This window comes from Palaemon carinicauda, chromosome 22 (genome assembly GCF_036898095.1).
Source record: "Palaemon carinicauda isolate YSFRI2023 chromosome 22, ASM3689809v2, whole genome shotgun sequence".
Taxonomy (NCBI): domain Eukaryota; kingdom Metazoa; phylum Arthropoda; class Malacostraca; order Decapoda; family Palaemonidae; genus Palaemon; species Palaemon carinicauda.
In genome coordinates, this window is record NC_090746.1 from 1152130 (window position 1) to 1178408 (window position 26279).

Here is a 26279-nt window from a genome sequence, read left to right on the forward strand (position 1 = left end):
TAGTTATTTCCAATATATTTTGGATATCCAACACAGGCATTTGCTGAGCCCAATCCTATGTTGAATGAATATGATTTCTTCAATATCCTGATTAGAATCAGTATTAGGATTACCCTACAATATTAAACACTTCAAGGCAAGAGTAATACACTCCTAACCCTTAAAGGGTAGAACCTTTATCCTTGAGTCTCCCTGATCAGGAAACTCTATATTTTGATATAGTAGGAAGACTACAGCAAATAGGCTGAGTGGGATATGCAAATATATGTCTTTATTTTCCTAGTCCAGCTGGCTTCATGCTAGATGGACCGTGCTGTCATATGCTACTATGAAGGCAGCATAATGACTAGATGTACAGTAGCCAGTAAATTGCAATATAGACTTACTGCAATTAGAAAACTACAGTACCATTATACAGTAGTATTTTCTGACATACCTTGGGTACCCTTGTACGAGCATTCCGCTGGTACCGCTCATATATTGAATGAATAGTTTTCTTCAATATTCTAATCGAGAATCAGTCATCCTGACCCCACAGTATTAACATTATTTTGGGACAGTTATTTGATACTTCTCTACCCCTAGGGGTAAGAGCCCTTCTACTTGGAGTTACTCAATAGAGAAATCTCCATGTAGTTAATACCGAGGGGAGGTAACAGCATTTGCTCACAGGGGTACACAAGTATGTATCTCCTACTATCCCTTTATAGCTTACTATCCTAAGCTACTTTATTGTAAAGGACATTTGCATGTTGATTGTCAAGGAGATAATCCATTGTATACTCATTTGGTTTTCCTTTCTTTACAGGAGGAACACCAGATACCTTGTGCTGCAGTCCTCTGCAAGGCCAAGAGTAAGTATTTTTACGGTCATAATACTTGCAGGTTTCATGCCCCCTGCAATATCATTTCCTGATCCCTGCATTATTGGAACCCACAGGTTTGCAATATATGTCGGACATTAATGTCTGAAGGTTTTGAAAATCCCAAGTCTACGGAGGCTAGGGATACAGCTCAATATAAATTGCACAACTGGGTGAGAGGCTTTCAAAAGATCTCTCCGGGACCTTTCCTACCTAATGATAGGATGCGTAAGCTACTATTTCCGGAAGCAAGTGAGAAAATAGTAGTGCCTCAGGAGCCAACTACATCCCCTGACAGCCAGAAAACTTTTGAGATTAAGGGCAAGAAGTACCCCAGGGTAGAAGAGAAAAATGTTGTGTCAGAATTTCCTCCGCCTATGCCGGCTATAGAGCCATCGATGTTGACATCTTCGTCTTCTACCCCTCTATTGGATAATGTGGTACAATTATGTATCCAGCTGAAGAATCAAATAGAGAGCTTTCGTAAACAAAACCAAAAGCAGGAAGTAAAACGCAAGATAGAGCCTCATAAAGCTTCTCTTGTCGCTTCCCAGGGGTCCGTCAAACGACCCATGAATCAAGACCTACCAACATGCTCCATAACCAATCCCTGGAGGTTTGCGGAGCAGATGCCGATTTCAAATGGCAATCTCTACATCTCAGTGAAGATAGGTGCTGTTCCTTTGGACAAAATTCAATTTTGGCCAAGATTTGATGCTTTCCCTAATTGTTGGGTTCGACTGAAGTACGAACCAAAGTCAAGAAAAGGAACGGAACCAAAGGAGGTCATGATTCTCGAACATGATAAGGCACAGACTATCCTTTCAGGTAGTCTAAAAAAGGCGGGTTATTCAGAGTCGAAGGTATTCTCACTGAATAACAGACACCCTTCCTTTCTTGCTCCTACTTCACTCTCATTCCCCTTTATGGGGAAGGCATTTACTTCTGTTACCAAAGCGGTAGAGGCGGGTAAGCCATGTCCCACACTCGATGAGTGCAAGCCTTTATCACCAGCTTTACCCGGACAGGAAAAGGATTGAAAGGAAGTTCATTTGACATTTTCAGTAGGAAAATTAGACAAGGATGTCGCAAGTCAACAATTCAAGGTATGTCTCCCTAAATTGTCTGAGTTGCTCTTGTATAATGAACATGAGTCAAAGGAGAGACTTGCGACATCCCTTTCTCTACAAAACTACATAGAGTTGTGTTCAACCTACGAAAATACCCCAGACATGTTCATGGTCATAGCCAAAATGCATATGTCTACCCTGGTGAATGACCTTTACACCTTTATGAAGGCTAGGAGAGCGAGCCTGTAGAGAGTTTGTGTTCGCTGCTGCAACAGTGAAACACAAAACAAGGAAGCTAATATCTTCCAACATCTGGGGTAAAGACCTCTTCCCACACGAGGTCATTAAGGAAGTAATTAAGAACGCCACCATGGAGAACATAAGTCTTCTCCAAAAATGGGGCATTCCTTCAAAGAGAAAATCTTCCGTGGTTGTGGGTCCCCAACCTAAAAAGAAGATCGAAAATGCTGGAAATATCCGGGCTGCTCAACAACATCCCACTATTCCAATGACCACGATGCTACAGGCAGATGGTCAAAAGTCTAAGCCTACTGACTATTCGAAGCATAAAGATGCTTCAGCTAGGAGGAACATTCCCTCAGGATCGCAGGACCTTCGATCCTTTGGTCCAAAGCCTATTTAAGATGAGCCATTGATGGGAAACAGAAATGTCCCTACCATCGTTTCCTTACCTTCACCTACAGTTCAAACCCCTATACCTGAGAGCTATAGAGCATACAGGTGGTAAGAAAAATATAGCTCATCGAGTTGCAGGGAAGGCTGTTTTGTTTTCATGAGAAGGACTCAAGAAATCTCTGAGTCATTCTGAACTTGTCGCCACTTAACAAGTTCATAAAAAACAGCAAGTTCTGAATGTTAATCCTTCTGAACACATGGACCTTGTTCCAATTAGGGGTGTTCGTAGTCTTGTCAGACCTGAAAGGTGTCCTTCGGAACCCTCCAGTCAACCAACCCCCTTCCTCCTATCTAGAATTCATGTTACAGAGAGTAACATTCATCCTAGGAAAGATACGTGTCGGACTCACAGTCCTAAGTATCTTCATAGGATTGACGAACTTAGTCACGTCAAAGTCAAGCCTAGAAATAGTTCAGGTATTGATATACCTGATCGAGAGGCTGGGGTGGGCAGCACCCGAAGTGTATGGCCAATGTGCATTCAAAGAGATGACCCGGTTCCCGGGACATCACGGATGTAAGATAAGCTTCTAGAAGTCTCGACTTTCTCCAGCTCAGGGGTTTCGATGGTTAAAAAACCATCGAAGCCCTCAGTCACATCAACTCTACATTCCCTTAGGAATATAAAAGGAGCTCGTGAGGTCTGTCAAGAGACTCTGGTAATCAGTCAGATTGCCATAATGCCAACAGGGGAAAGCGCTAAACTTTCCCAAGTTCGCGATAGTGACAGACCTGGTGCTAAGAGCACACCCGAAAGATGTGTTAAGAGCCTGGAGAAGACACGCATCAAACGCTTGAAGAGATAAAAAAAGACTGAGATCGGTCCCTCTTTAATCGCTTCTCTAACGAAAATTAAAGCACGAAAGTCCCAAGGCTCTGCTGGTCCTTTCATGAGTGGGGAAGCCCCCTCCACACAGATCAGACTCCCTACGACTGATCTGGGACACCGAAACGATAATAAGACGTCACAATCGAACGTCTCATACAGTCTTGGTGAAGTTACCTATCCCTCTCTTAAAGGGATGGCACCTACCAGCAGTTCATTTACAACTGATCCACAATGTGACGGTGGATACTCTATTTCGATCCAAGCCGATAGAGTTGGAATGGTCCATGGACGCAGACATATTCCCTCCCAGATGGGAACAAATCCCGGAACTGCAGATCGACTTCTTCATCACAAGCTTCTTCAAGAAACTACCTCGATATGTAGCCCCATACGAGGATCCTCTAGTGGGACTGATAGACGACATGTCTCTGGAATGAAAGGGATGGACTCAGGTATACCTGTTCATCCCATCCAAATCACCTGCTGAAGGTCCTCAACAGGCTCGGATACTTCTAAGGGGAAGTAGCTCTTTTGGCTCCCAGATAGCCCAAGAGCAATCTCTCCTCCCTAATGAAGAAACTGAAGATGAGGCTGACCCTAGTTCTGATCCTAGATATATTTCCGAAGGTTCAGAAATTAACTGCCTTCGTTTTATCACAGAGAACCCAAACCCTTCATTTCATGATTTTCTCGCTCTAACGGTTAGAAAAAGGTTTGGGATCTCGGAAGGCAATATAGAATTCTTAGAAGAATACAAGGCCAAGTCAACTAGAAGACAATATGAGTCTTCCTGGAAAAAGTGAGTTGCGTTTGTCAAAGCAAAAGGACCGAAAGAAATTTCAATGAACTTCTGTCTGTCCTTCTTTGTCCACCTTCATAGCAAAGGTCTGGCGGCCAATACGATAAATACGTGCAAGTCAGCCTTGACTAGGCCTCTCCTATATGCCTTTCAAGCGGATCTGGCGAATGAAATCTTTGATAAGATTCCAAGGGCATGTGCTAGGCTTAGGCCCACAGTACCACCAAAGCCCATCTCTTGGTCTTTGGACAAGGTCTTACATTATGCCTCATTAAATGAAGATTGTTCTCTTAAGGATCTAACCCAAAAGGTTATTTTTCTGTTTGCTATAGCCTCTGGGGCTAGAGTTAGTGAAATAGTGGCCCTATCCAGAGATGAGGGTCACATTCAATTCACGGAAGTGGGAGAACTGAATCTCTTTCCTGATCCATCCTTTCTCGTTAAAAACGAGCTACCCACTAAGAGGTGGGGTCCCTGGAGAATCTGCCCTCTGAAGGAAGATGTCTCTCTACGTCCTGTAGAGTGTCTAAAGGTCTATCTTCGTAGAACTTCAGACTTCAGTGGAGGACAGCTCTTTAAAGGAGAAACTTCTGGATCAAATTTATTCCTAAAACAACTAAGGGCGAAGCTCACCTACTTTATTCGTAGAGCGGATCCGGACAGTACTCCCGCAGGTCATGATCCGAGAAAGATTGCTTCATCACTGAACTTCTTTCAGTATATGGACTTTGAGCGCCTTCGTTCATACACTGGATGGAAATCATCCAGAGTGTTTTACAAACACTATGCAAAACAAGTGCATGAACTTAAACACTTCGTATTGGCGGCAGGTAGTGTATTGAAACCTGCCCCCTAATTACTGTGGTAAACAGTTAATGGTTTGGGACCTCACATGTCCTCGCACATGTGACGGATGAGAATCATCCAGAGTGTTCTACAAACACTATGCTAGACAAGTCCATGATCTGAAGCAATATGTGGTGATGCCAGGTAGAATACTTAACCTGCCGTCTAAATTCTACGATGAACAGCTAATTGACTGGGACTGTCAATTAAAGGGAGAAGAGGTCATCCTTCCTAGGTGTGATTTCTTTTGATTAAGTGTTACCATGATAACACTAGCTCTGTTCAAAATCACAGGTGTGGAATTATACAGATAGCACTAGTGCCGGTGTACGAAGTACACAGTGCAGATAGAAGTAACCAGTACAGGAATTATGAAGAGAAATTGTTTTATAATTTTTCTTCAGTCTGAGAGTGGCACTCATCATTTCTTCCTTTAAGAAAGAAATATAGTCTCTGTACTCGTTACAGGTATAATCCCATTGTCATACTACATTCGTTTTACTAAGCATCTCTTTTAGTCATTTATTAGGAATAAATGTCTATTAGAATGTAGTATTAGAATGTAGTGTGTCCACTTTCGCCAGACAATTGTATGTATACATGCCAGAGTTCTTCAACTTACCAAAGTAAGTATCCCTCATATATTTGTATGCATCAAATAATAGATATAAGAGAGACTGATGTTATTTTAGCAAAATATACAACTATGAGACTATTTGTATATTCAGTGTATACTTATGTTTGGTTATACAATATGTGTTAACCTCGAGACCCCTTTTCTACTGTCTAGATGACTCTTCCCTGTAGGAGGCAGGAAGCACTAACGTTGTTTATGATTAGTGATGGTGACGAATAACGGTGACGTCACTCGTCTCAATTGGTCCCCATGACCATAGAAAAGGTTGCTATAAGGTTAAGGCACTGATGAAAATCCACAGATACACTAATGCTCTGGTATGCTTCCATCAGCACGACATGGCTTGAGCCCAAAACACGGATTTTGTTTATGTATATATGGTCAGTCTCTAGGGCATTGTCCTGCTCGATAGAGCAATGTCACTGTCCCTTACCCCTGCCATTCATGAGTGATCTTTAAATCGTTAATTGATTGGTCCATTAATTGATCAGGTACAGAGTATGATAGTTCGTAGGGGAAGCCTCACCCACTAACAAGGCTCTCTCTCTCTCTCTCTCTCTCTCTCTCTCTCTCTCTCTCTCTCTCTCTCTCTCTCTCCAATATCATAGCTACGAACCCAATGTTTTTTAATCTCTCTCTCTCTCCTCTCTCTCTCTCTCTCTCTCTCTCTCTCTCTCGCTCTCTCTCTCTCCCTCCCTTTCTCTCTCTCTCTCTCTCTCTCTCTCTCTCTCTCTCTCTCTCTCCTCTCTCTCTCCTCTCTCATTGCTACGAACTCCCTTTCAATGGAAGTCTCTCTCTCTCTCTCTCTCTCTCTCTCTCTCTCTCTCTCTCTCTATCATTGCTACGAACTCCCTTTCAAATGGAAGTCTCTCTCTCTCTCTCTCTCTCTCCTCTCTCTCTCTCTCTCTCTCTCTCTCCTCTCTCTATCATTGCTACGAACTCCCTTTCAATGGAAAGTCTCTCTCTCTCTCTCTCTCTCTCTCTCCAATATCAATGCCACGAACTCAATATCTCTTTAATGAAAATCTCTCTCTCTCTCTCTCTCTCTCCTCTCTCTCTCTCTCTCTCTCTCGTACATGGTTTGTTGGTTATCAGTCAACGTAATCAATGAACACCGAATGAAATTTTTAGTAATTGCCATGTAACAAGAATAGAGGAACTTACGGTACCTAATGTCTTTATACAAATCCAAAAACTTATTGGCTGAACCAAGACTCAGTCAAGAGTCTCAAAAAAGTGCTAGTATCTCCTTGGTCCATTGCTCTTTGCACCAGACTACCTTGAGTTGTTGCACGTTTTATTCCAGCTGTGACCAAGTTGTGGAATGATCATCCTAATCTGGTAGTTGAATCAAAAAACTTTCAGAAGTTCAAACTTGCAGCAGATGTTTTCCTATTAAACAGGCTGACATAATTTTTTTATAGTTTCTATATGAATTATCTGTTTATTGTTGTTTATGTTTTTAAAATATTTTATTACAATTATTCATTACTTCTTATATCGTTTATTTCCTTATTTCCTTTCTTCACTGGGCTATTTTTCCCTGTTGGACCCCTTGGGCTTATATCCTCTTGCTTTTCCAAGTAGGGTTGTAGCTTGGCTAATAATAATAATAATAATAATAATAATAATAATAATAATAATAATAATAATAATAATAATGTGAAAGGGGTTAATAGATTCATTATTACATGACCCAGACAGTTGAGAAAAGGATACTTTACTTATTTACTTTCTTGCTTGCTTGCTTAATTTTTCTTACTTACTTATTTGCTTGTTTGCTTAATTACTTACACGAAGGGCTGCTTTCCTGATCATATCCAGCAGGGGAATCCTGTGCCCTACGGCTACAGAACCTACAAAATTAGTTTATCCACTATAGTGCGGTGCCATGTTTCATCCCGTAGGCCATGCTTGTTAAAATTGGTTTATTTTGCTTTGTTTGGTCACAATTAGGCTTAAAATATCAGAATGATGGGGTTCAAACTTTTTAACCCTTGTTGTGACCAGTCCCTTAATTTTGAAATCCACAAAGCTTCGCTATTTGTTGATTGATTGATTTCGGGTTTTCTGGCATCCTGGCATCTGAGGTCATTGACGCCGATATCGTTCATTGTAAATAAAAAAAAAAAAAATTGATACTCAATTAAAACCATAAAAGCAAAGATGTCATTTTAGAATTTAAATATCTTTCAGAAGACCACCTTCTGAAATAAAACTAAAAATATCGCTATTTGTTCAGGGATTTTTCACAAAATCATAAGTCGTTTTAAGAGTTAACGATCATACTGAAAAGGCATTCAGATGTCCCTATCATTATCGTCTATTAAAACTACCCAATTTTGCTAATGTACAGTCAAATACAAATGCTCTGTCGTCTCCGTTCCCCCTCTGTCACCTCCAATATTTATAGATTCCAGAATTTCAGGTGTAGAAGAGTTTGGTTGTTAGGGGAAAGGACGCCGGGCGGGGGAAGTATCCCTTGTTAGATCTGTAAGGTGTGCGATGGCACAAAAAAAATCAAGGTCTATAGACCTTGAAAAAAAATTATGAACGTAAATTGAATATAATTTTCTACGTTCCTAATTCTATCATTATTATAATACCTAAAATTATTTGGCATATTTGTTGTGTTATCTGCTGTACCATTCTCGCAAACAACTTGACACAAATGTCGATACTTAGTTTGACGACGTATTTTGTCCAGACTGAAAAATATCTCTTAAACACAAGCTAGGAGTCTCTCTCTCTCTCTCTCTCTCTCTCTCTCTCTCTCTCTCTCTCTCTCTCTCTCTCTCTCTCTCTCTCTCTCTCTCTCTAAAGTTATTGGCTAGAATAATGAAATTTGGGGGTCCAATAAAAATCAATTTTCATAAGATAGCGTATCTACAATTGGTATGTAACAATTCAGCATATATAAGTAATTATTTCAGGGAACACAAGTGTTTGGCCAGTCAATCATCGGAGAGCAAATTACAAATCATCTTCATATTACTATATTAAATTCTACTGTATTTTGTAGATTCTATAAAGACAAGTCACGTAATACCTGAAATATTTGCATTACAGAATCTTTAAGCATTCTCTGTCATAGTCACTGACTACACTGTTAAATTTGTCCGTAAAATAAACAGTAAAAATCTTGGAATAAATGTTGCCAGGCATTTACCGTTTTAAAAACCGATATATTGACGTAAAGGAATGATATTACGGTCATCAAACCGTAAAAGATAATAACAAAGAGTAAAATTACGGTTGCCTGTATTTTACTAAAATATGGCTTTTACTTATTTTACTTGTTTTGGGTTTAAATCCAACCTTCCACTGAATTCAAGTGAACTATTACTCGGGCGGGTCCATATCAATCATCTAACGAAACATTTTCATTATAACTTATACAATTCTTTGAATGTAGCATCTTCCAAATCATATGATCTTGTGAAAAGTAATGTCTTTAGTTTCTTCTTAAATTCAATTGCTCCCTTTAGGTCCTTCATTTCAGTTGGCAGTAACTTATAATGTCTCGGCGCACGGTAGCTAAAAGCCCTTTCACCAAATTTACTATTTGTTCTTGGTTCAGATAGTCTATGTTTGTCACTCATGTGTCCTATGGTAACATTTGCTTCTAGTTCTAGTTTGTTCAGTCATTCTTATAGATATTTTGGTTCATTTTGGCTGAGAAAATTGTATTTTTACGGAGAATTTGAATTTCCGATTGCAATTACGGTTTTTTTTTAACAGTGTATATGTTAATAACAATGAGACAAATCGCGTAAAAGCTGGGCAGCTTAGGATGTCTGTATTAAATTAGTCAAAATGCATTATTGTATTGCTACCGGGCCGTGGTTTGGAATCCCAGTGGCCACGGTACTAGATTTGTGTGTCAATTTCTGCGAGAAATTGCTAAGAGTAATATCATCATACTAAGGATTACATAAACTTTATTCCTCTTATAGACACATGCAAAGTTGATATAACTTTGCTTGAAGAGATTATGAATCTGCGAGGGTTGAATTAAGCAGCATAGCATATTAAACTATTTTTTTATTATTATCATTGCTAGCCAAGCTACAACCCTGGTTGGAAAAGCCAGATGCTATAAGCCCAAGGGCTCCACCAGGGAAAAATAGCCCAGTGAGGAAAAGAAACAAGGAAATAAATAAACGATATATGAAGCAATTAAAAATTAAAACTAAGTATTTTAAAAGACATTAACAACATTAAAACATATAATTCATATATAACTATGAAAAGACTTATGTCAGCCTGTTCAACATAAAAACATTTATCAATTAAATGGTTATAAAGGTAACTAGAATTAATACAGGTAATTAAATAGTAGGTTTAAGGCTACCAGGGTATTGTCTGAATATGAATAAATGTATAAAATATATAAATTATATAACTAAATCATTTTAAATAATGAATTATTTGACCCTTACGTTTTAGGGGTGATGGATTTGGTAGAAAAGGTTACGTACATAGACATAAAGCATGGAAAATTGTGAAACAGAATACTAGAGAAGTTAGGAGAGAAGTGAAATATAGGAATGAAGAGAAAGAAAGTGGAGAACAGCTGAAAATTGAATAAAGCATCGAGGAAAATAAAAGAAAGTGTTTATAATTGTGTGGTGGGATCAAGCAGATGTCTCGATTACGTGTTGGGCGATTTGCCATACTGCTGTCTTTTCTGTCTCTCTTCTGCCTGCTTTCTTCAACCCTGCTGTCCCACCTCTCTTAATACACTATGTAGTAGAACGTATATATTCCCTTAGCTATGCATGACCCCTATTCCCTGGAGCTATAAATGCAGTCCTTAGAGGGGTACGATAACAAGTCTAGCCGTATTCATTTGCTGAGCTGAGCAAGAACTCTTAATTACCCGTTTGATTCAGGGATCCCACTAATTGTTACTATGATTTTTTTCTTATTGTTGACAATATTAAGTTTACATCTTCAGTGAGATTTTAACCCTGATGTACAAGGTTGAACTTCATTGTATATGCATATCGGTGTTATCTTGCCTGTTCGTCGCTTCTTCTAGAGTTTTTGTGGTTGCAATTGCATGCAAGGTAAAGAAAGGACTTGCTTTTATAGTTTTTGGGTCTCCATTCATTTTAAGGAGTACTGTATATATAACAGGGTCTTTGGCCTGTTTATTTATATAAGAGTTTGATATGCTGCTTATGAAGTCATGTTTTGTCTCTTAATGTGCACAGGTGTGTAAAGGGTTTCTCTGATCATTTCTGATGGGGAGATGTGGTCTGTCTTAGCACAGAGCATCATTAAGTAAAGAGGTTAGGTATGAAATTACAGACGTTGCAAGATCAGCTTAAGTGTACTGTAGTCCTTAAATATAAACTACTCTTTATGTTGTTAGTTCCAACAGACTTGCCCTCTCAATCGCAATTATTAAGGTCAGTACTACACAATATTCTAGATGTTTTATTCCAGCTTTGACCATATTATGGAATGGTTTTCCTAATCAGACAGTTGAATCTTTGGAACTTCAGATGTTCAAACTTGCAGCGAATGTTTTTATGTTGAACAGGCTGGCACAAGTCTCTTTTTTTAGTTGATATATGCCAGATCTATCATAAGATCTTATAATATATATTCATTACTCTCCATATAGTTTTCCATATTTCCTTTCCTCACTGGGCTATTTTCTCTGTTGGAACTTTTGGGCTTGTAGCATCCTGCTTTTCCAACTAGACGTTTATCTTAGTAATGATAATAACAATAATCTATTATGCAAAGTTTTATGTCAAGGGAAACATGCCAGCCTGCATCAATGACTTGTTTCCAATGGTGAAGTGTTGTGCATGTTAAGTGAGCTATAAACTCTGGGAATCAGGAGGAGACACCCAATCAGTTTTTCCCACTCAGGTTGTAACTTACTTAATCAGAACACCAGTTTAGCAACGAGACAAATCAGGCAGCAGTGTGTCATGGCTGTGAAAGCTGGCTATCAGCACACTGTCAAGGCAGGCACTAGGAGGAGAGATTCTCTCCTCCTCCTTCCTGGGTTGACAAGGAGGGGAGCTTTTACTTGTGGTAGCCTATGAACTGTACAATAATAATAATAATAATAATAATAATAATAATAATAATAATAATAGTGTCCAACACAAAAGTGATTATTGGCTATTGCCTTGAAATTGACTGCTAATCTGTTTTCCCTTTTCCAGATCTAATGGAGTGAGATCGCCAACCAGCTGTTAAATGCAAGTGCACTTTAACTATATCAGAGTTCCCACTTCCCTTCTTTCATCTTGCTGTCCAACTTATCTCTGGTTTGCTCCCTGTTGCACGTGAGTTCTGATTGACCTCCTAGGACCCTGGCTATAGTAGTAGTAGTGATGATTTAGGTTTAGGGAAATAGAAGGTTTTTAAACATATAATCAGATAATTAACATTTGTTCCAACACGGAGTATTTACCTCGAACTACTATCTTAGGAATATCTGGGATCTCCTCCCAACTGACCAGAATTTTGTGTAGTTCACCCTACTCCCGTTTTCTATGCGGGGTAACCTCTGGCGGAGTGATACGCGCCCAGAGACGACCCGGGGTCGGAGAGCATGCTTGCTCAGGTCTTGATCTCCAGTAAGTTTCTGGTCGCGTCGCGGATAACATCCCGACCCAGTGCGACCCTTTGCGTCCTCGACCCCCTTGGTGTCTCAAGCGGTTCCCACGTGGTTCCTTTGTGCTCTTCCTTATCCTTTTCCCTCTGTGTTCCTGTGTCTCGCGGTGTCTTACTAGTGCGTTATGGAGCATCCCCGTCGTTGCCCTGGGCCTATGGCCGGTAAATCGTGTGGCGCCTTACTCTCTAAGCCTGAAGTTGACCCGCACTCCTTGTGTTCTTTGTGTAGGGGCAGTGTGTGTTCCCCTACAGCCACATGTCCGGAGTGCGAGTCCTGGAACGAGGTGCAGTGGGTGCGCTACGGCACCAAGAAGAAGAAGACCTCTAGACGTTCATCTAGGAAACCGAGTGTCTCTTCGCCCTGCGTTTCTTCGGACAGTCTCTCTGCCGCCTTCCCCTACCCAGTGTAGGGGTCGAGGTAAGTCTGTTGCGGGGAAGAGGCCTGTAGCCCTACCCCAGGAGTCTGATTTACCTGACAGTGGGATTGTGTCTTCGATCCAGGCAAGTGGGGGGCCTGAGGGAGGGACGGGAGTGTGTTCAGGGGACGGAGCCCTGGTGAAAGCAGGGCCCGTCTCATCGGACGATCCTATGTGGGGTAAAACTGCTGCAGCCTCTTCTCCCGCCTCTTGGGCATGTTTTTCAGGTACGTCAGTAGCCAAGGGTGCCACCGAGAAGGAAGACTCGCCGCCGTCAGACCCCCTCGCATGGGCGCCTCCCAAGACGCCCTTCAGATCTCCCCTAAGGATGGAAGAGGAGTTTGAGACCTGGTTCCCCAGCGAGGAGCTTCCCCGCTCCCCTCCAGTGCCTTCAACTACGTTCCCATACGTCTTCCTGGAGCCTTTTTCACCGACCGGACACCATGTGGACCCACCAGCAACGCGTCGCGACTCGGGCTCTTCAGTGAGGTCTTACAGGTCTTCGGGCTCCTCGGTCGAGGCCTACTCCTACTCCTCGGAAGACGGAGCCCCGAGGGACCATAGGAGACAGTGAGATAGGTCCCGCAGGAGACTGTCTCGCTCACGTTCCCGTTCCAGATCCTGCCACGTGGGTAGGCACTCTAGATCCCCCAGGAGGAAGTATAGAAGAAGCGACTCGCCGGAGGAAGAATGGGTGCGGGTCGCCATCCCGCGTAGCCAACTCCTGGGGGCTTCAGCAGTCCCGAGCACCTCGGGATGGCTCCCTAGGTCCCGCTCACCAGTAGGATTTGTCACCAGCAGCAGATATGATCGACGGAGGGAGTCGAATAATCAGATAATTAACATATTGTAACACACTCTCTCTCTCTCTCTCTCTCTCTCTCTCTCTCTCTCTCTCTCTCTCTCTCTCTCTCTCTCTCTCTCTCTCTCAATGCTCACCATAGGGAGTGATTGAGTTCTGTTTCTCCTACTGATCATGGTGATCAGTAGGAGAGACTTTGGCTCTGAATTAGGCTGTGAGCAAATCATAAGTGAAGCTACTCGCAGGTCTGGTAACTGCCTGGCCCTCGTATACACCGACTTCCCTGTCGTTATAACAAGTAAGGTTGATTTTCCTTTTGGGTCATCTGATCATGCTTTGATTTCATTAGTGGTAAAGACAGAACAACCTGTCCCTCGTGCATATTTTAATGTAACATTTATATAAAATCTCAAACTGGAATGACATTTAAGTGATTTTTTAACATGATTTGGTCACAATTGTATAAGTGCTGAGCCTATTGTTCATTTGAATGAGAATCCTTTCCTCACTGGGCAATTTTCCCTGTTTGAGTCCTCGAGCTTATAGCATTCTGCTTTCCCAACTAGGATTGTAGCTTAGCAAGTAATAATAATAATCTAGTCAACATAATCGGTATGCGTAGAGCTTTTGATGCGTTAAGGTACCGAGTGAAGAACAAACCTTGTTTTAATGATGATTGTTGACGTGCTTATTTGGAGTGGCAGGAGGCCTATCGTCTTTGGTAGGGTAACAGATCAGGTTTGACTTTGAATAACTATACTCAGGTAAGAACTGTTATTCAGAGTTTATGCTTCAGTCAAGCTCTAGTCAAGCTGTGATTACCGCCCATTTTCCGTAGCTCCCATGTTATCTAAAGTTTTTGAACGTCTTTTGGCAAATTGTGTAGATATGATTGCTGAGATTGATCATCTGTTCCCTAGTCTGAAATTTGGCTTTGAGAGGCCTTGGAGCATGTGATGCCCTTCTTATAATCTCCAATGCTGTACAGAAATCCCTTGATTGTGATCAGAAAGTTCGTATGATTGGCATCAATTTTAGTGCTGCCTTAAAACTTGTTAATTATGAGTGGGGTGTCTCTTTTTACCATTATTATTGAATTTTTGAGTAATATATTGCAAAGAGTTGTTGTTGGTGGGCACCATATTGAGTATAGGTATATATCCGGTGTTTCTCAGGGTAGTGTTCTTGGCCCATTACCTCTCATACTATATACACTTGTGGTTTCGCCTAGAACTCTTGCTGGTGTAGATGATGATGACATTTTCTTGCTTCAATTTAATCTCCTGAATGTAGATCTGGGGTTGCTGAATCTCTTGTGAGAGATTAGCTAAAATCATTATATAAAGCAAATTATGGGGCAGGAAGTTGAACCATAACAAAACTCTAGGTGTGAATGTCAATAGGTCGAAAGACAGTGTCTCCTCAACATCTAGATTTCTGCATTGATAATGTTTCTGTAACTATATGACTCTTTAAATTTTTAATGTGATTCTTAAAGCAAATTTACTTTATAGAAACATTTTCAATCTGTTTTTCAATTGCACAAAAAATTGGCTTATTGAGAAAGTCTCTGAAGATTTTTGATGATCAATATATTATGAAAAAGTTTTAATTCTTTCATTCTACCTTTTTTCGAATATTGTTCTCCTGTCTGGTCTTCAACTGCTAATTCTCATCATTAATATATTGGACAAGAACTAGCGGTTTATTGAATTTCTTATTCTTGATCTAGATATTAATCTCTGGCATCATCGCTCAGCTAGCTCGTTATGCATATTGCATAACATTTTTCATAACTCTGACCAATCTTTGCATCCAGATCTTCCTGGACAGTACCATGCTGCTCGTAATACTAGATAGTATGTAGTTGCCTTCTCCATCAAAAAGCTCAATAATACACAGTATTCTAGAAGTTTTATTCCTGCTGTGAACCAGATTGTGGAATGATTTTCTTAATCAGGTAGTTGAAGAGGTGGAACTTGAATAGTTCATTTATGAAAGATCTATTTTAATGTTGTTACTGTTCTTAAAATATCTATTTCTTTGTTTCTTTTGCTCACTGAGCTATTTTCCCTGTTGGAGCCCTTGGGCTTATAGCACCCTGCTTTTACAACAAGGGTTATATCTTACCTATCAATAATAATAATAATAATAATAATAATAATAATAATAATAATAATAATAATAATAATAATAATAATAATAATAATAATAATGTTATATGTGCAATGTCTAAAATGTAATTCAGCTAAAAGTATAAGAACTCTTAATTCATTTACTTTCTTTCAGAATTACCTGTATATGTTCCAAGTTTTCAAGAAGATACGTTAACAGTACTGGAGATATTCACTTCACTAATTACAGGTAAGGTGTTCATATGGAAATGTGACTGTTTTATTTTAGGTACTATGCACTCATAGAGTATCATAAAATACATTAACACAAACCAAATTTGTGAAATTCATTCTAATTATTCCAGTCTTCCCTCACCCAATGAGCTATCCTAAACATATGCTTCTTTCCCTTTTAATTGCAAATATCCTCTGATAATTATGACTAAGCCCTTTGTTCATGTGTGTCATGCACAATTATACACATTGTGATTGCACTATTCACAGAAAAATATGTATACATATTCTTCTGTTAGATTTCACAGTTGTCTCTATCTTGAGCTTTTAATATAATACTTCTTAATTCATCATCTACTTGGCGCTTCATAGTCCTCAGTCATGTAGGTCTGATCTTCCAACTCTTCTAGTGCCTTGTAGACCCTAGCTGAACGTTTGGTGAACTAATCTCTCTTGGGGAGTGCGAAGAGTATGCCCAAATCATCTCCATATACTATCCAACAACGAACTAGCAAATCTCCTAATTTCTCCTAACGTACTGTTCCATTCAGAAATGGGAACAACATTACCATATACAAAAATGCAAACCCATTTTGGATTATCCAAACAAACGAATTTTTTTTATTCTTTTATTTTTCATCTAATAATTTGGACATCTCATCCAAATCACTCGACTCATAATTATAATCATAATACTACTTCTCTAGAATCTATTTATAATGAGCACCACTCAAATACCGAGTGTATTTTCCAGTGTTTCAAATTAGATTAATCCTAAAACATCTCTCAACTCTCCCTCTATTTGTTTTAGTTAACTCTTGCCTTTGCTTAACAAAATTTTCAGCCTTTTTAAAATCTAGATGCATACACTGTCCCAAAAATACACACCTTCAGCAAACCACTCAATTTTTTATACTTTCACTCTTACCTCTTCCAACTTCCCTAACACTGCACTAAATCATATGCCCTTTAATTGATTAACAACATTCTTTGAAAAGCAGCAGTACATTAGTCAATCTAATTTTTGAACTATTGTGTGTTTTAGCTCTTATAAGGCAGTGATTGATCTTTTTGTTACTGGCATTCGCTAATACGAACTAGATCTACTATAGTACACACTTTCATCCCATGCATACTGCTGTGTATAAGCACTGATACATCACACATCAGAAACCTATATTTCACAGTAACCTCATTGACCTATATAAAAGCCATACACATTTGCCATCTTTCATCCAGCTTCCACACAGGTACTATTGGACTATTCAATGGACTCGTACTTGGCTCACTCACTCTTTCTAACTCTTCCCACTGCTCCTCAATCTCTCTTGCAACATGCAGCCAAAAGTGACCGGGTCTTTGATATATATATAAGGGGATTCTGACTCAAAACTAGCTCACTCGTACACCAGTGACTTTCCAAAATCCTCATCTTGATGACTTGTTCTTTCCACAATATACTCTGTTATAGCTTTTAGTATTCACATTCTACTTGCTGAATTTCTTCATTTATTACATAACGTGAAATATACCCTCCACAGTACACATCACTCATAGCTTGTTACCTACTTGTATACATACATACATATACCAAGGCACTTCCCCCAATTTTGGGGGGTAGCCGACATCAAACAAATGAAACAAAAAAGGGGACGTTTCCTTTCTCTGTTCCTCCCAGCCTGACAAGGGACTCAACCGAGTTCGGCTGGTACTGCTAGATGCCACAGCCCACTCTCCCCCGTTATCCACCATAGATGAAGCTTCATAACGCTGAATCCCCTACTGCTGCTACCTCCGCGGTCTTCCCAGGCACCGGAGGAAGCAGCAGGGCCTACCGGAACTGCGTCACAATCGCTCGCCATTCATTCCTATTTCTAGCACGCTCTCTTGCCTTTCTCAAATCTGTCCTCCTATCACCCAGAGCTTTCTTCACTCAATCCATCCACCCAAAACTTGGCCTTCCTCTTGTACTTCTTCCATCAACTCTTGCATTCATCACCACCTTTAGCAGACAACCATTTTCTATTCTCTCAAGATGGCCAAACCACCTCAACATATTCATATCCACTCTAGCTGCTAACTCATTTCTTACACCCGTTCTCACTCTCACTACTTCGTTCATAACCCTATCTACTCGAGATACACCAGCCATACTCCTTAGACACTTCATCTCAAACACATTCAATTTCTGTCTCTCTGTCACTTTCATTCCCCACAACTCCGATCCATACATCGCAGTTGGTACAATCACTTTCTCAGACAGAACTCTCTTTACATTCATGCCCAACCCTCTATTTTTTATTACTCCCTTAACTGCCCCTAACACTTTACATACTTCATTCACTCTCTGACATACATCTGCTTCCACTCCAACATTAGCTGCAACAACAGACCCCAAGCACTTAAACTGATCCACCTCCTCAAGTAACTCTCCATTCAACATGACATCCAAACTCACACCACCTTCCCTTCTCGTACATCGCATAACCTTACTCTTACCCACATTAACTCTCAACTTCTTTCTCTCACACACACTTCCAAATTCTGTCACTAATCGGCCAAGCTTCTCTTCCGCGTCTGCAACCAGTTTATCATCTGCTAACAACAACTGATTTACCTCCCATTCATGGTCATTCTCGTCTACCAGTTTCAATCCTCGTCCAAGCACTCTAGCATTCACCTCTCTCACCACTCCATCAACATACAAGTTAAACAACCACGGTGACATCACACATCCCTGTCTCAGCCCCACTCTCACCGGAAACCAATCGCTCACTTCATTTCCTATCCTATCCTAACACACGCTTTACTACCTTTGTAGAAACTTTTCACTGCTTGCAATAACCTTCCACCAACTCCATATAACCTCATCACATTCCACATTGCTTCCCTATCAACTCTTATCATATGCTTTCTCCAGATCCATAAACACAACATACACATCCTTACCTTTTGCTGAATATTTCTCGCATATCTGCCTAACTGTAAAAAATGTATTCATACAACCCCTACCTCTTCTAAAACCACCCTGTACTTCTAAGATTGTATTCTCTGTTTTATCCTTAATCCTATTAATCAGTACTCTACCATACACTTTTTCAACTACACTCTGCAAACTAATACCCCTTGAATTACAACACTCATGCACATCTCCCTTACCCTTGCATAGTTGTACAATACACGCACAAACCCAATCTACTGGTACCATTGGCAACACAAAACACATATTAAACAATCTCACCAACCATTCAATTACAGTCACACCCCCTTCCTTCAACATCTCAGCTCTCACACCATCCATACCAGATGCTTTTCCTACTCTCGTTTCATCTAGTGCTCTCCTCGCTACTTCTCTTGTAATCTCTTTCTCATTCTCATCTCCCATCACCGGCACCTTAACACCTGCAACAGCAATTATATATGCCTCCCTATTATTCTCAACATTAATTTTACAACCTTCCATTTCTATCTTTCACTGTCTCTTCAATTCTTGAACCAGACTTCCTTACTCTCTTCACTTCTTTCCAAAACTACTACTTATTCTCTTCATATGAATGACCCAATCCCTGACCCCACCTCTGTCAGCTGCCCTCTTTGCCTCACTTACCTTGTGCTTTACTTCCACATTTTTCTCCCTATATCTTTCATACTTCTCTACACTATTACTCTGCAGCCATTCTTCAAAAGCCCTCTTTTTCTCTTCCACTTTTACCTTCACTCCTTCATTCCACCATTCACTGCCCTTCCTCATGCTGCCTCTAACAACCTTCTTGCCACACACATCACTTGCAATCCCAACAAAATTTTCTTTTACTAACTTCCACTCCTCTAAAGTACCAGTTTCTCTTACTTTCACTTCGTCATATGCCATTTTCAACTTTTCTTGATATTTACATTTTACCACCGGTTTTATTAGCTCTTCAACCCTCACTAGCTCCCTTTTACATCCACCTACTCTATTCCCCCACTCGTTTGCTACTACTAATTTTCCTTCCACCAAAAAATTATCAGACATACCGTTGGCCATACCCCTATACACGTGTACGTCTTTCAATCTTCCAAACATTCTTTTAGTTATCAACACATAATCCATTAATGCCCTTTCTACCACACTTCCATTTGTCACTCTTTCCCATGTATGCTTGTTTTTATCTTTCTTTTTGAAAAAGCTAGAACTTATCACCATCTCTTGCTCAACACACATATCTACCAGTCCCTCGCCACTCGCATTTTCACCTGATACGCCATACTTCCCAATGACACCTTCTACCTCTCCAGCGTCCACTCTAGCATTTAAGTCACCCGTGACAACTACATAATTCCTTCTACACAGTCCTTCTACACATCTAGTTAATTCATTCCAGAACTCATTCCGTTCTTCTTCACTTTTCTCACAACCTGGCCCATATGCACTGACAAAAGCCCAACATTCCCTACCCAACCTAACCCTTAACCACATTAACCTAGATGATATCTCCTTCTATTCCGCTACTTAACCTGTCACTCGTACTTGTATACTTTACCATATTTTCTTTTGAACATCCATTTTTATAAAGATACTCTAAAGCCTCTGATGAATATGAACCCATCAAATATATATGCTACTCTCTCTCTACACTCGGGCACACTATTCTATCTTATAGTTTATATAGGAAATATTTATTTTGGTGGTGTTGCTGTTCTTAAAATATTTTATTTTTCCTTGTTTCCTTTCCTCACTGGGCTATTTTCCTTGTTAGAACCCCTGGGCTTATAGCATCCATCTTTTTCAACTAGGGGTGTAGCTTATCAAGTAATAATAATAATAATAATAATAATAATAATAATAATAATAATAATAATAATAATAATAATATTCCCACTACAGCCAGTTCAATTAAAATCAATTTTACCACCCTTCTCAGTCAATATACTCAATTTGTCATGTATGTACCCCATTTCATATCACAACATGAAAACTCTCTTCTCACATTGAAAACATTTGTCCTTTTCCAAACCCTCCACATGCACGTCATACCTGCACATCATTTCTGTTTACTCCTACTGTTCTTTCCTCTGTTGTCAAATTCTTCTACATACACTTGCTACATGAGGAGCCTTTCCACTGTTGTTACAGTCACTCATTTGGGGCTTACATGCCCTAGCAAAACGACCCTGCAAATCATGTTTTCACACGTACCCCACACGCTGAAATCCAGCGTATTGCACAAGTAACATTTAACGTCTTGCTTCCATAGACCCATTCATAATATGCCCTTTATTTTCAGAACTAAAACAGTCACTAAGTGACCCCCTACATTAATTATTCCTGCGACCCATTTTATTACATACTAAACATTTTTCAGTCTAACCTATTCTCTTTCTTAAAGTATTTCTATCTTCAAACTTGTACTCCCGTCACTCTAAATTCTAGTGTTACCAATACTGTATATAATGTTTGTCGCGTTCTCTCACTTAGTATTCGTGCAGAAACTTTGCCGTAATATTCACCGGGTTACTCGCCAAATTAATTCTTTCCATCACACACACACACACCACACACACACACACAACTTTCATTCCTTGCATGGACATCATTTTCATGCTGTGATCTTTCACTACTCCAAACACATTTTTTTTTCAAGAATTTAAAAACTCGACACACTGGCAGGAACAATTGCTAGAAACTTCATCAATACCACATATTCCTTTTATATTCTCATCTCCAAACATCTTCCATGCTGAAGTGTCCAATCTGTGCAATCTCATTTTTCCTCTAGTATGCTTCGTCAAACTCATTTGTGTTTCTATGCCTTACACCGGTTTTTACTCTTCTCACATTTATACTTTAGTCTTTAAGCTCATCTTATATTGCCACTGAATACTTACGTATAGTTACACACACACACGCACACGCACAAGCTCGCTAAAGTCTCACTTACTGTTCTCTCTTCTCTCAATGAGTTAATATGCAAACTTTCCTATATGATTTTCTTTTTCCTTGCTTCCTTTCCTCACTGGGCTATCTTCCCTGTTGGGTCCCCTGGGCTTATAACATCCTGCTTTTCCAACTAGGGCTGTAGCTTAGCAAGTAATAATAATAATAATGATAGCAATAATAATACATTATGCATTAGCAAACCTCTTTGGGATTACTGAAACAGTATCATTCTCTAACCATCTACTCAAACCATGATTATTTTTCAAACTCTAGTATTTACTTCGTTAAACACTCTAAAAGCTCCTTTTCCTTGAACCAAACTTCCAATAATTCCTGAAATATTTTCTCATATGGCAATTGCTTTTATATTAAGTTTTATCAGCCCTGGTATAATGGGTAACGATAACTACAATTAAACATAACCACATGTATCGAGCTCTGCAGTACACACTTGTTTTCTAGTTCACATTTTTTAGCTTTACCTACTACTCGCATTGCTTTTTCAATCCTGGAAGAGATGTATAAAGGTGGCTGCAATTCTAAAATAATCCTGTCCTGGAAAAGTGATCCATTGACCATTATTCCAAAAAGGATTAATTCTCCTATCTGTACTCCATCCTTTATACCTCAGTTCACCACATACAAAACCATTTTAATTTGCTTTGTCTTTCACAATCCTTACTCTGACCAATCTCCTGCAACCAAAATAGGCAACCAATAACCATCTACCTGTAACACCCTCTTTTCTGTACATCATCTGTCCTTCCAACTCTCTGATTCACACTTCTATTTTTACTTGCCCAAGCATAAAAGATTCTTTAGCTCTGGTAACCAGCTCTTCAAGGAGGACACTCCAAAATCAAACCATTGTTCTCTAGTCTTGGGCAGTACCACAGCCTCTGTAACATGGCATTTCACTGTTTTGGGATAAGAGTTCTCTTGCTTGAGGGTACACTCAGGAACACACTTCTTATTTCTCTTCCTATTGCTCTGTTAGTTTTTATAGTTTATATAGGGAATATTTATTTTAATGTTTCTGTTTTTTGAATATTTTATTTTTCCTTGTTTACTTTCCCCACTGGACTAATTTCCCAGTTGGAGCCCCTGCGCTTAATGCATCCTACTTTTCCAACTAGGGTTTTAGCTTAGCAAGTAATAACTTTTTTCTTCCGGGGACCTTGGTTGACACGAGTGTGTTAGTATCCCGGGGACCTTGGTTGACACGAGTGTGTTAGTATCCTATCTCCTTTAATCTTTCAGGTTCTGAAAGATCTTTTCTTTTTAAATGCTGCTTCTCTCTCTCTCTCTCTCTCTCTCTCTCTGGAGAATCTTGGTCTCACTGCAAACATACGAATATCGAACTGCATATCTGACTCCTTATTTTATTTCCTTTTCTGTCATTACATTCTTCCATATGAATCATAACACTCTTATTCTTTTCACATTCTTCTGCAATTTTCCCTATGTATGCATTCATCTCTCATTAACCAAATTCAATTGCTTATTTTCCCACCAGTGATTGATCCTTATCACCTTTACATACTGCATTCACTAAGTATTTATTCACAGAGGGAGTTCTATCTCTGCCTGTTCTCTTCAATCTAGCAAGTAACTTCATTTAGTTCTTTTTTAAATCACTTTCTTGTAAGGAACTTCATTTAGTTCTTTTTTAAATCACTTTCTTGCAAGGAACTTAATGGTTATGACCAAAGTTACTTTAAAACATACGTTCCTTCAGACTCAAGTTTTTCGCATGACCAACATTCAACATTTCCCTTTTCAAAGCATCATCCAATTAGTGTTCTTCCTTCGTTTCATTTCCAGTCACCATCTCTGCATTTCAGGCAACTTCAACATACTTCGTTCATTTTTGTAGTAAATAATAATTGACACAGTTCTAAATACAACTAATAATATTATTAAATCCTTCTGAAACATCTAACACCGTCTTCACCCTAAATATAAGTACACTCTGGCACACTATTCTATCTTATTTCTCTTCCTTTTGTTTTGTTAAAGTTTTTTATAGTTTATACGAGATATTTGTTTTAATGTTACTGTTCTTGAGATATCTTATTTTTTCTTGTTAACTTTCCTTACTGGGCTATTTGCTGTGCTGAAGCCCTTGGGCTCTATAGCATCCTGCTAGGGTTGTAGCTTAGTAAGTAATAATAATAATAAAAGGGGTCTGTTCCTCTGTGTTCTCGGAGTATAGGGTTCTAGTAGTCAATGATAAAGACTGCTTTCATTACATTGTTTTTAGGATATAGGGACCCAAATATATTTGTGTTTGAAAATTAGATTACTAAATATCAGTATTTCCCCAGTCTGTATTGTACACTAAACCACATAAGTACATATACTGTATCTCATATATATTTCATTGCAAATTCTGTACCTATGTGTTGCAAATTCTGTACCTATGTGATACTATAGACTATAGTTGACAAGCAAATGAATTTTTTAATTGGCAATTTCTATTTCATTCCAAATCCAGTAAAATTGTTCCTATTTCCAGAACCATATTTTGCACATCGTCGTTCAGTCACACCATAAACTTTTTTCACATGAATCATGGATTTTTCTTTACATTCTATTCACCATATGCATGTGTAATAGGCTGGTTGTCTCTTTATTTAAAGCTTTGCCAAACAATTACATCATCTCCTATAAATAATTCAATTATAAATAATTCAATTGATCTAAAATTTCTTGTCCATATCAGGATTTGTCTAGCATGTATCTCATTTTATATGCTTCAAGTAAATGCATGTATAACTCTTCCAGGCCCCTTGGCAAATTTGCATTTTTCCCCATATTGTATGCATACGCACAAGTATTTCAGTCCTTTTGGCTAATTTGCATATAGTCGATTCCCATTTTCTATGTTTCAAGTATATGTATAACTTTTCAGAAGGGGTTGGAATTCTGGTGATCAGCAGATCGGGGTACACCCGCATTGCCTCTCCTCCGGTCGGTAGTGGAAGAATTTGGAACCTGCCCCTAGATCAGTATCATTAAGGGGTGACCCTGGTTGGGCATTCGTCCCTGGTAATAAAAGGTCTGCAAACCTATCTTAAAAAAACAAAATAGCTAATGGCAACTCGAGGAGCTAATGGCAACTCGAGGAGCTAATGGCAAACTCGAGGAGCTAATGGCAACTCGAGGCCAAAATTGACTACTCGCTGAACTCAAACACCATTCTATGTTGATTCACTTGTATCTGTGAGAAACCCTCAAATAAAATAAACAATAAAATTATAAAGAATAATTTTATTCTTTGAATACACTTTTTTTGTAATTTTTGAAATGAAACGGTTTTTTTTTTTCATTTTCCTTGTATTTTCCATATTGAAAAAAAAGACTTGAACATGAATACAGAGTTGACAGGCAAATAATATCAAGAATTGAATATACAGAGTTGACAGGCAAATAATATCAAGCCAAAAAATTGAATATACAGAGTTGACAGGCAAAATATTATAAAGCCAAAAAAAATAAAATTATTCAAGGCAACACGGCAAACACGGAAATATGCAAAGTTGACAGGCAAAATTAAGACTTAAAAGCAAGACTTGAACACTGTATTTCAAAGTTGACGGGCCATTTATACACATAATGGAAAACTTTACTGCCAGAAAACAGCCCAAGCAGCCAAAAAAAAAAAAAAAAAAAAAAAAAAAAAAAAAAAAAATTCATAATTGCTTTATATATTCAAAACGTTTACGAAGAGTGTCCAGAAACTGCGTTAGAAAAGCCCTGGATTACCAGCTGAGGTTTTTTTTTTATATGGGGGGGGGGGTTTCGGTGCTCCTCTTGATGGCTCACAGGACTGGCGCTCTCCTCTTGATGGCTCACAGGACTGCCGCACACTGCTATCGAAGCTCATTCCTGTGAATAATTAAAACTGAATTAGTATTGTTGTATATTTCATGTGTAACATGTTTTACATGAAAGAATTCCTGACTGATGAAATTTTACTAGAGACTAGACAAAATATCCCTTCTTTCCCCGTTGAATTCACTGACACGTCATGACCATAGCTACGAAATGAGAAATTAAAGACTTTGATAGGAGTTTTACACCCAAGTCCAAATTGGTGATATCGACGGACTCAAGTCCGTCCATGTCACTCATTTGGACTTTAGTACTAACCAATCAAGTCTTCATTTTCCTTTTCATGACTATAATTATTTACTTATATATTTTGTATACGAAATAAAACTAAGCAAAGATTTTAACGCTAACTCTCAGACAATATACCATGATCAGTAAAGCAAATTCTGAGAGCTTCGAGTCAATTATTTCCCTAAAATTAAACCCTGATCAGTAAGGTAAATTCTGAGAGCTTTGAGTCAAACAATTATTTCCTTAAATTAAAACCCTGATCGGTAACGCAAATTCTGAG

At 39.1% G+C, this 26279-nt stretch overlaps 2 long non-coding RNA genes across 2 annotated transcripts in view; one reads left to right on the plus strand and one right to left on the minus strand.

Moving 5' to 3' along the window:
* Positions 1–25099, plus strand: part of LOC137615774 (uncharacterized) — a 38107-nt gene extending 13008 nt beyond the window's left edge. The window contains exons 2-4 of the long non-coding RNA XR_011039257.1: positions 11932–12054; positions 15893–15967; positions 24786–25099. This is a non-coding gene — a long non-coding RNA (uncharacterized lncRNA). The remainder of the gene's footprint in view (positions 1–11931; positions 12055–15892; positions 15968–24785) is intronic.
* A 626-nt stretch (positions 25100–25725) lies between these two features.
* LOC137615775 (uncharacterized) overlaps positions 25726–26279 on the minus strand; it is a 42552-nt gene continuing 41998 nt past the window's right edge. Inside the window, exon 4 of the long non-coding RNA XR_011039258.1 lies at positions 25726–25762. This is a non-coding gene — a long non-coding RNA (uncharacterized lncRNA). The remainder of the gene's footprint in view (positions 25763–26279) is intronic.